Source organism: Aulostomus chinensis, chromosome 7 (genome assembly GCF_037954235.1).
Source record: "Aulostomus chinensis isolate RoL2024-O1b breed Wild chromosome 7, RoL_Achi_v1.0, whole genome shotgun sequence".
Taxonomy (NCBI): domain Eukaryota; kingdom Metazoa; phylum Chordata; class Actinopteri; order Syngnathiformes; family Aulostomidae; genus Aulostomus; species Aulostomus chinensis.
In genome coordinates, this window is record NC_141326.1 from 2,298,246 (window position 1) to 2,309,377 (window position 11,132).

Sequence of the window (11,132 nt, forward strand, 5' to 3'; positions counted from 1 at the left end):
AGTTCCTCCCACCCGGGAACAGATTAATTAACACACACACACTGTGTCCTGACCTCGTCTTCTCTCACAAACTCATTACTGCCTCAGACTTGCTCCCGGCCCTCCGACGTTTAGGATACATTGGTCTAATGTTGTGGGAGAACCCAGTGATGACTCACATCTGACAAGCAGAATAAAGCCCTTAACAAAGGATGATAATTGAAAGATGGGATTCAGATCGCTAGTCATTGATAATGCAAATAAAAAGGCCGAGTTGTCTTATTGAATATCCTTTGAGTTCTTCGGTCTTTGCAGACACACAATCGCATCTCGGACATTATGCACCTTTTTGTGGAGCACTGTACGTGTTGATGAACACTTTAGGCAAAGTGATGGACTTGAGGTGGAGATGGTCGGGGGCGTTAATGAGATAGTTGACACTTTGGGGGTTAATGAGGGGCTGGAGGGAGAGGGCTAAATGATTGGACCTCTGCTTGGATGAGCATTATCGTGGCTGCAGGAAGAGAAGCTGTGGATCTGATGTCACCAGTTATTGAGCATGAAAAACACAAACTCCTCTCAATTGTATTTTTCTGTGATAATAAAGAGATTAGATGTATTATCCATTGTTCTTTTGTCTTGACTATCCTTGAGCGCTGGGTAGTTACAGACGCCGATGCGCCTCAATGCTTCTAAAACAAAGTCAGCAGTGAAGGGGGAAGAAAGGAGGCGGACAGGACAGGGATAAGATAGGAGGAGAATGAGTCCCCCCCCCCCCCACACACACACTACCACTCCACAGATCTCCCATCAGCTCTTGTCATCCCTCTAATGAATATCAGTTAAATTGCTCTGTGGATCTGAGGAGTTTGGATGTCAATGTGATTTGTGCGAGTGTGGTGGATGGAGGGGCCCAGACTAATGAAAGGCGAGTCTAGCCTGACAGAGTGATGAGCATCAAGCCCATCAGACCAATCACACAAGAGTGGCTGACAGCACCAACAGACAGACAGTTGAGGAGGAGAGGCTATGTATTTAAGAAAACAAAATGGCTGCCAAAACAGTGGTGGATGTCTTTAGGGCACAGGGAAATATATTGCTCCTGTCTCAGTATGCTTGCACAGTCGCCTTAACTGATACAGGCTGCTTTGTCACACACAAGTATGCGATTTATCGACGGCAGCTCGTGTTTTAAAGCCTCGCGTTAATCAGAGGAAGCCTTAAAAAAATCAACAGGTTAAGGGGATAAAACGGCTTAACTGCTATTAAAGAGGAGCAACAAATCAAATGCGTCCTCAAGTGTTTTGAGCCTGACATCATCATTTGATAAACAACTGGATCAAGATGGCAGACGGTGTAAGAAGTGTTGTCCAGTCACGCAGCGTCCATACCAACGGTGACAAGATGTCTCCTGACAGCAGCAAAGGGGTTGTGGGCAACGCCTAGTTAGCTTCGTCTTGGACCTCTGACCTCTGTCTCACTCCTGTATGGGAGGAGTTACACGTTTCCATGACAACTAATACGAAGCTCATTGCCCTCCCTCGATGTTTCTGCAGGAGAGGAAATAACGCCCAATCTTACAGTAAAGAAAATGATCCTTCATAACATTCATGTCACTGCTCTTTGGGATTGGATATTTCCAGATGTTGTTGATGGCTCTAATTTTAGCTCCAACATAAACCATGGAGGACCAAACCAAACAGCTTCCTTTTGCAGGAAAAGGTGTTCTTCCACTTCCCAGCATGATCCCCCCTTAGTGTCACCACGCCTCCCGTGCAGGCTGGAAGATAATCAGGCCAGTTTTGGTTGCCGAATCAGGGCTGGTGGCAACCTGAAGCGAGGAGGAGATTACAGGCATAATCTGGCCGCCGGATATCAAATCCTTGAGTGTGAAAAGTGATGGAAGATTGACAAGAAAACCAAGACAGCCAGCGACAGCGAGCCGACAGGGAAGAGTCACCAATGGGCTGTTTGTATTGGTGACATGCACCAGCACCATTTTTAATACTCAGGCCATCCACAGCACATGATGCTCCATCAGGCCTCCACAGCCTTCCCCCCAATCTCAATCTTTTTTATTTTTCATTTTATCTATTCATTGATTGATGTATTAGAATGAAGGAGCATCCACAGCACTGGTTGTGCCGTGGAACCATAGACACACGTGTACTGTGTTTACAGCCAGAACAAACTGAGTGCGTGCGGCTGTTTCTACCTTCTGGGGCTCTTCGCTACATGTTTGTGTTTGTTCTCTGACATCCCGAGTCCTTAAAATGGCCAATGTTGACATCTGGTTTGTGTGTTTATGGATTAAATGTGAAAAATATGAATCTAAACAGAATTTGCAAGCCCTTTTGTTGGCGTGGTGCGGAGAGCAGGAAACAGCCATCAGAATAATATCCTCGTGCACGTGAGAACCTAGAATCTAAGACTACAACGAGACCCCGAGATGAGCGAGAGAGCAGGAAATGAAGACACGGAGGTGAAGCTACGGGGGGATTAAGAGTTCCAGGTGGTCTGATTTCCACGTGTGCCGTCACCAGTGGGTGCAGGTTTTCATGCTGCCGCGTGCCGCCGCCGCCTGAGCTAGCTGTCAGAGGTGTTTTGCTGTGATATCTGACAGATTTGCTAAAGACACTCATCTCAGGGCACTTCTCTATATATCATTAGTTTAATGCACAATGACATGACCAATTATAGTGAGCTTCATGCTCAAATAGCATGTCAAAACCTGTGTATCAATCCATTAGATCCTGTCTCCCATCACATTAAGTGGTACCTATTGCGATCTGTTTGGCACGTAAAGAAAAATGCTGACAGAATGGAAAGTCTGTGCACTGAGCTGATGTCTTCTCTCTCCGTCTTTGTTTTTCTGTCTCTCCTTTTTTGCTTCTGTGCTGCTCACTTGCTCATCCGGCCTCAGAGCACAAAATGCATAAACAATACATCTAGATAATGGCCTGCATTGTTTACTTAGCTCTGAAAATGTATTTGTGCAAAACTCTAAAATGCATTTAGGAGGAATCACTCACTCCGTGTAAAGCCTCGCTGACATCTCAAAAGCAGGGGAAGTGTCATAACAACCTCGTATATCACCGTATCAATAAGAGCATGTGATTGCTCGGAACAAACCAGTGGAGTCCACCAGTAGCTGCTCTGCTTCGCCCAGTATTTCTGCATCAACCTGCTTCGTCGGCCATGACAGTAGGTGGGAGGAGGTGTGTGATTTAGTGCATTTGGTCCTAACGACCCCTCTGTCCTTGTGATGAGGACACACAGCCTCAGGGAGCTGGCATGGAAGATGTGCCTCGGACCGCCTGGCACCTCGCCTGGCACCACGCGTGGCAACACGTCCACACTCTGCCGCCCTCCTGATGGATTGGCCTGTCTGTGGTGCCACCTTCATGAAATCGCTTTTTGATTTGTTGTCATGTTTTTCCTCCCTTTTTCCCACTACTTGGGTTTTTCACGGTTAAGAACACCCTCTGGTCAGGTATTACAAGAGTGATTAAATTAACCTTCAATAAATCAGCATAATAGAGCATTACCTGAGAGAGAGAGAGAGAGAGAGAGAGAGAGAGAGAAGGAGTGTGTGTGTGTGTGTCTGCCCAGTGGTTTGAAGGTGTGCGATCAGGAGGTCAACGTCTGATGTCCATCCATGGCTGCTATATGAAACACAGTTGCCCCGTGGCTGGCGCTGCTCTTTCCGACGTGCCATCTCACAGGAAACACATCAATAAGGCGCGATTACAAGGCTGACAAAATTAATCTCAACTGTCATCTCACGGAGATTGAGTTGGTGGGAGCTCTCTGATCGAGCCGCATTAGCGGGAGGCTGCTGGACGATTTGGAGTGGAATCAAAGTACTTTTGACTTCTCTTCTGTTTGGCTTATTATCATCACGGAACATTTCTGAGGGCGGTGCAACTTTAATACTTTTAAGGCAAACATGGTGAAGCTTTGTTTCACCAGCAGCTTCGTGTAAGAGCTGAGTACACGGCAGGACATGCAAAAGTACTGTCAGTGAAGCAGCAGCTCCATCAAAAGGGAGGATTTAGATTCACTTCCAGCAAAATGTGTTCAATGTCAAAGAGGAGCTGCGTAAATCAGGAAAAAAACAACCCTGAAAAAGTCAAATGAAACGGCGAATTCCAGGGTTTCGGAAAATAAATATAACCGTAAAAGTCATGGAATGACTCCAGAAGAGAATGAATGAATGAATGAACGAATGAATGAATGAATCTTTTATGAATGAATGGCTCCAAAAATGATCCTCAGCAATTTGGACAAGTCTTGGAAATGTTTTGGTAAAAATATGTAAGAACCCCGTCGCTACAAATGTAAGGTCATTAAGGCCGTACAGTAACTGCAGCAGATGTGCTTATGCTCTTCACAATGTGGTAATTATTTAATCCACAGACTTCAGAATTTTGCAAAATAAAGACAAAAAAAATTCTAAATATTGAAGTTAATAACTTCATTGGAAAATATTGTTTAAAAATTAGCCAAAAGTCATTTGTGAATAATCACTCTGGGGGAAATGTGCTTCAAGTTTAAACGATAAAAAATATTTTCTCTTAATTATGGAGAAATTAAGTAAAGTGGGACTGAGACACGTGTGTGTGTGTGTGTGTGTGTGTGTGTGTGTGTGTGTGTGTGTGTAAGTAGTTGTGTGAAGGTGATTTATTTACATTCACTGCCTGTACGTCTTGTGTTGTGACTCACAGTTTGTAATTTGTCAGTCAGAATAACACCCAGGTCTGTAGTTTAATGATGTAAGGCAGCAGAGGATCATGGGAGGTCCAGGGATGACACCGTCACTGACTGCTACAGGCAAAAGTGCTGTTAGCTAACCTCAGCATGCTTACATGGTACTGATGTCCACGCATGCGACCCAGTTTAAGTTCTTTAGCAAAGGTCAAAGCTTCCCCTCCAAAAGAACTTGAACTAGAACATTGTTCAACTAGACGAGGTCAAACAGCAGCGAGGAAATATTTGTTACAGTTATTTAATGTTGTGTTGCTGAAAAATGTACGGCAGGGACACTTGCAGGGACAAATCTTAAGATTTAAGACCAAAAAGGCCACAAAGACATTTCACAAACAGCACAAATATTCTTTAAAAGAAGTCACAGAAACAAAACCAGACGCAGCTGAATTACACCTGACAGGTAAATGATGTTGTCAGCTGGATTATCCAAGAACCTGCAGGCCAACTTTCATGAAGAGGGCCGAAGTAGAACCCGCAACATTTTGGGATCGGATCCTGTTTTATTTCATTCAAGCATTTCCTTTGACCTGACGGTTTTTGTATATTTTGGCGACCCTTCTGGACTCTGCTGCTGGTCAGGGATTTTGTGCTCAGCCTGCATTTGCATTTGTTTTTGGATGCAAGTGACAGAAAGATGCAACCTGTTTAGCCTGCGGCGGTCAGACGTCTTACCTGAGACGATGTAAGAGAAATAGAGTTGACGATGGGGAGTGGATAGTCAGTGACAAAGTGACAGCCAGTTTACAAATCCTTTCATTTTGTCTTAAATATGCAGCATATTTATAATGGGGGGGGAGATATGTCCAATCATACGTGATGGATTTGCAGGAGAATGGGTTATCTGTGTGTGTGTGTGTGTGTGTGTGTGTGTGTGTGTGTGTGTGTGTGTGTGTGTGTGTGTGTTTGTGTTGCAGAATCCTTTTCAGGGTGTGTGACAGGATGAACATGTACCTCTGAACAAGCCATTTTACACCGATTCCCATGCGAAATGGCCGGACGATGCTGACGGCGCTCTGATGTACGGCTGCAGCTGTCGATTCCTTTAGCAATCGAGTAACCCATTGATTATTCTGGCGATTAATCGAGTAATCAGATTAGAGGTATTGTGCAGCCTGAGATTTTTTTGACCACATGACTTTTGCTTTATTTCACACCAGTGGCACTATACAAAAGAAAATAAGACAAGTCTCTCAAATGGATGAGAATGAAATCCTGAAGTAAAAATACTTAGTAATGTAACTTTACTTTGACTTTACTTTTACTGTTTTTACTTTACTTTTGACTGAAGTACAAACAGGGTCCTGCTGGGGTCGGTTCACCAACACGCCACCTTTTTCTCCTCTTATGAGTTTGTGTGTCTGTGTTTAGTAATAAAAAAACACCAATAAGAGAAACAAAAAGAGGGAACAATGAATTGTAATTACGTGTTTTTTCTTTGTGGTATTCATGCTTTTACTCTAGGAAAGGATGTGAGTTTGTTTCCATCTCAGCAGGTCAGGGATCAGCGTTCCAGTGACTCTGTGGCTCAGTAGATGTAGATGTGTTCTATTATGGCGGCCTGCCTCATTAAAACACCGGCACCGCCACACGAGTTTCTATTTCTGGAGATGCGCACCTCCCTCCGTCCGTCTAGAAGGAAACTCTTTATTTGCACAACTCTTGTGAGATTTGTGTCGGTCGTTTCTACTAAAATAATCAAACTCGCACGATCCTTTCTGGACACTGCGCTCTCTGTCTCTGTCAAACTAACGATAGCAGACTGTCTGTGGACGGCAGGATGTGACACTGCTGGGTTCCACGCACACAGACGTTATTTGTGCGGACACTCAGGTTTTGGCATTTTTATTTTTTTAATCAGTCTGGGAGGATTGACGAGCGATCAGTCGGCCCTCCTCTCCTCCCTCACCTGTTGGCTCTGCTCTGAGGAGGAGGTGTCGATGATGTCATTCACTATCAGGGTAGTTTCCACAGTTTTGATAAACTCCGTCATCAACAACAGGTCTCCTCCACCTGCAGCTCTCTGCTGTGAAAACTGAAGCACGGGTGAATCCACACACGGAACACTAAGAAAGACCAGCTGGGTTTTGGGGCGACTTTATAAAACCTCCTGCTGAAGGAGGAAGTCACCAGATCAGACAGACGGGTGAGAGGAGCACACTGACCTCCTGTGTGTGTGTGGACTGCATGCGTGTGTGTGTGTGTGTGTGTGTGTGTGTGTGTGTGTGTGTGTGTGTGTGTGTGTGTGTGCGTGTGTGTGTGTGTGCGTGTGTGTGTGTGTGTGTGTGTCCCCTGCACTGACGCAGGGAGGAGAGACGCAGCAGCCGTGTGATAACAAATGATATCAAAACTTAAACTTATCAGTGCTCTGGTCTTGAATCATTCAGCTGTTTAATACCGAATTTCAGTGTCCACCCCTACGTTCAAACAAAGTACAGTTCCGATTTAAATGAGGCCTCCAGGCAAAAATTTTGGCTCGAGGAATTTTGGTAATTGAATTCCTCAAGGACTCGTTTCAGCCCTGCTCTGATGGGACGGCACCGAACCGCAGCAGGGTTCTGTGAGCAGAGGAGGGAGTTCTGACTCAGGCTGCAGGGAGGTTCCTCAGATCACACCGCTGGGAAGGTCTGGTTGTGGTTTGACGATGATCAATGAGGGAAATTTTGATGTTGCATGTCGTAATTTTAACTTCCTCACTAAATATTTAAAGATTTTTGTTGAAATGAATAATAAAAAAGCAGATGTCATTATCAAGGTGAGGGACACCAACTACAACAGGAGTATCAGGAGAAGCTGATTTGTGCCAATGCTCTGAATGAGTTGAAGCCTCTGAGAGATTTGTTATGATGGATAGACTTCAACATTTAGCCATCAGGAAAAAAATCAAACGCCATTTTCAATGTGTTTTCATGCTAAAACTCCTGACAGAGAAACAAGCTCACCCTCGGTCTACTCATTCTTTCCATCTGCACTGTCGTCAGTGTCCTTCACCAGGAAATCTTGACAGATCTGTCCAGAGAAGGAAGGCAAACTCAGGACATCTGCTTCTCTGCTTCACGGAGACGTGGCAGGGATTTTGACACAGGGTGTCAGAGTAATCTGACAAGACAAGCCTCATGTTTTATCTGAGCGTTCACAAAATGCGCCGCCGTCGCTCCAGCTCGTGTCTTCCGTACATCATTCTGTCTTCTCTTTGACTGTTGTGCTTCGCGTAGGTGGCGTCGAAATGGAATGTCCTGTGAAACAGATGAAAGAGGAGAGAGAAGGAGAGAGGAAAAAGAGGAGTCAGACCCGTGACCTCTTCGGCCGTGCGATGTGTCTGGAGCTGGCAGGGGACGCAATTGAGAGTGACACTCCTGGTTGGAGCTGCCAAACTGCCACTTCCTGTCCTCTTTATTCACACATAGCAGGAGTTTAAGCAAGACGTTTGAAGAGCAGAGAACAGACATGTGTCTCCTTGTACAGCCATCGCTTCTGACTGTCATTATTGTGGTTCGCGGCCACTCCGTCAACATCACGCTCCAACACCCATCTGGCAAACAAGGACGGAAAAAGAGGGGAAATGGGAGGAAAGCAGCATGATTGGCCAGGATATGAGATGGGGTGTGCGTGTGTGCGTGTGTGCGTGCGTGTGTGTGTGTGTGCGTGTGTGTGTGCGTGCGTGTGTGCGTGCGTGCGTGCGTGCGTGTGTGCGTGTGTGCGTGTGTTTGTTTGTTTGTTTGTTTGTAATTGACTCAAATATGAAACTCTCTTTGTCATCTTCTCTGGTGTATCATTGGATTTGGGAGTCCTCGGTGGCTCAGTGCCATTAAATTGCCGTAGAATTGGAGAAATTGGACTCATAATTTTGATGTTTTGTGTTGAGCAGCCCTTTAACTTTGTTAGGATCAAGTTTGTCACTCTTCCTCTTCTGCTCCCTCCTCTTTAATGGCTTTGTTTGTCTCCCTCCCACCATCCCTAATAATGCTTGCGCCTGAGACGGGTCACTTTCACCGATACAAATAAGATTCAAAGTCATGTGTCCAGCTCCAGGTTTTCATTGAATTCTGTCGCCTTAGGTCAAGTTTGTTTTATTCCTCTGATATTCTTGTCTTTCCAGCCTCTGTCTTACCACTCTAGCCATCTCTCTTTCTGCTCTTTTTAAAAAAATGTCCTGCCTCTCTCCACACACAGACATCCTCTCTCACCCATGCACGTGCACACACGCACACATTATCCTTGGGCTATTACCAGGATAAGTCAATTTGATCCATCCAAGGCAGTGGATGTCATTTTATCCATATATTTTCAAGCCTAGTGACTTTATTAAAGGCTACTGCTTCAGTCTATCCTGAATGGATGAATGCATCCACTGATGAAACACAGGCAGAAATGAGGCCCACACAGCCTGAAATGACCACAGCCAATCAGGCTGTCATTTTCCAACATGTTCTCAAATTCAGTGTTTTATATGCAATCGAAAACAGCTTGATATTTCTGAGGCTTTTGGCACAATGTTTTCTATTCATCTGTGAGCGAGGAGACAGAGAGCTGCCCGCCCGCCTTCCAATGACAAGAGAATGGCTGTAGAGACTTCCAGCTTGGGGGAAAAAATGAGATGTTACAGTCAGTGGAGGCACAGAGCAGAGAAAGTTGGAGACGAGACAAAAATGTGTCTATTCATGCCAACTGGTGTCCTGACCCTCCTCCGGGCTGCCATTGCCTTCTGTCAGGAGAGGAACTTAAAGGGCCATTCACCAGACGGGAGGACTTTCTCCTCTCTCGCACCTCTCCTGCGATCCCTCTTACACTGCTGGCACTCCCTTTAGAGCCCCTCTTTACGTCTGATAGATGCTCAAACAGGAACTGTCCCATTGCGGTTCGTTCAGAAGTACGCCGTTGCTGTTTCTTTAAGGTTATTACGACGATGCCAGAATGTGCACAGTCTTCCAGAGCAGAGGGGAAGGTCATGTAGAGTTCAGAGTGAAAGCGATGACTGATGACTTTAGAGGGCACCTCTCAAAGACCAGGCGTCCCTGGTTGTGAATAGACCAGGCCAAACCTAAGCCATCGTGCATTCAGACGGCCATTAAGTTGTTGTTTCTCTGCTCAGACGTCAGCCTGATGTTGTAGCTAGCAGTTAGCTTGTCAGATGTGAAAAGCTGACAAGAAAAAATAGAAATCTCACCTTTTGTAGTGAGCTGCGTAGCGTAACTAGCCCACTCCAACTATTCCAGGAATTGAGCTTGCATGGCTCAGGGTTACAGTGATATTTCAGCTTAAAAGTTTACTTTCAAGTTCTCACTAACAGGTTTCTGGAGCTCGTGAGGATGTTCTTTTTTCCCTCCTGCATCGCTTCTGTGGGACTCTTGACAGCAGAAAGAGACAGCCACGTATCTTTACTGCGGTTTGACCTCAATGGAGACGGAACTACAAACAAACAAACTACACCACATGCAGTCGTAGTTTATCATGGCGACCAAATGGCACGCTCCACTGAACCAACTCGGTCCGGTTCATTCTCCTTCATTAGGAGCAGAACTATTTAGCTTTGTTTTCAGCTCATTTCAAATGCTTGTGGATTACTGAACATACGTCTGCATAAATACGACGTGAATAAGACCGCACTTTAGCGTGTCTAGATGGACAGTTCAGCTGATGTTAGCCATCAGTCTACATTAGCTGCATGATCAATACAGGTGGCCGGCCCTTCCACTGTTCTGCTGTCACAAATGCAGGAGGGGAAAAATGACTTTGTGAACTCAAGACAGCCAGATTGGTGATGTCTTGAAAAGCAAAATAGGCTGTTTGGACTCAGACTCTCCTGCCCTGGAACAGAGTAATAGACCTGCAGACAGACGCCCTGCTCTCCTCTGTGAGTGCACATTGGGCCTGACACCCACAGCAACCAGCTAACTAGCTTAGCACAAGGAATGGTGGTGGATGGCGTTTGTAGCATAGCGACGAGCAGTTGGACGTCAGTCCTCTAAATGAGCTTGTCTCTGACTCTGACGGGCTCAGATTGTTGTCATCAGTGTCTGACATCGCTGAGAGGATCCTGCAGTGACAGATGTGTGTTTAACATAAGTGAAGTCTGAAATCTCACTGCTAGAGTGGATCGTTTCCCATCATGCCTCTGGTCTCAACATGACAAAGCGTCTCAAGCACATGGACGTCAATCAGAGGTGCGAAATGCATCGCCGTAGTGAAACTTTGTGTCCCTGCTGGACTTGAGCAGATCCCCACTGTTAATAATAACAGATAATCTTCTTCATCCCTGGTATCAGAAGCTCCTCCCCCTGCCCCTGTCACAGCTCTGGCTCATGGCCATCCCATTCAATACAACAGCCGCAAGATCGGCTAAATATTCTTCACTGACTTTGGAAAATGCTTTGTAACAGCTCCTC